The sequence below is a fragment of the Elephantulus edwardii genome, unplaced genomic scaffold, assembly GCF_000299155.1.
Source record: "Elephantulus edwardii isolate Elephantulus edwardi_28Jun2011 unplaced genomic scaffold, EleEdw1.0 scaffold00002, whole genome shotgun sequence".
Classification (NCBI taxonomy): Eukaryota; Metazoa; Chordata; class Mammalia; order Macroscelidea; family Macroscelididae; genus Elephantulus; species Elephantulus edwardii.
Window position 1 is genome coordinate 26,780,775 of NW_006399752.1, and position 533 is coordinate 26,781,307.

The window sequence follows — 533 nt, forward strand, 5'->3', positions numbered from 1 at the left end:
CCATTTGGAGACAAAGTCACTGCAGGCATTGAGTGCATACTGGGCTCAGCTATGTACTTGAAATCCACAGGAATATCCCTAAAAATTAAAAATAGCATATTGAAATGAGTACTCTTTAAAAAGCACCTTTCAGAAGAACTTCCGAAAACAATGGGACAATACTCTAATAAAAGCAAACTCTTTAAACTATGTATTTTAAATATCTTTCATGAAACTTCAGGAAAATCTCAAAATGACTTTGTAGTGCATATTATAAATCTTTTACTTCACCAATTACTTTCCATGATAATTATCAGAGTTTAAGTGATTTACTTATCTAATTCAATTTGAACCTGAATCTTTAGGTTACTAGTACCTCTAAGATTTTGAATAATGAGCTCATACAAAAATGTATCCAAATGCTATATGGTGGCACTGTTGTAGAAAGAGGCTGGCATTGGGGTGGGGGTAAGACTGAGAAAAACTGGATGAAATATGTTAACGGCATTGAAGTCTATGGGGGAGAGAATAGTCTAAAAGTATTATATTTTAGG

At 33.2% G+C, this 533-nt stretch overlaps 1 protein-coding gene across 1 annotated transcript in view; it reads right to left on the bottom strand.

Annotated features, from left to right (window-relative positions):
* Positions 1-533, bottom strand: part of CDC40 (cell division cycle 40) — a 52,132-nt gene that overhangs the window by 20,823 nt on the left and 30,776 nt on the right. The window lies entirely within an intron of this gene.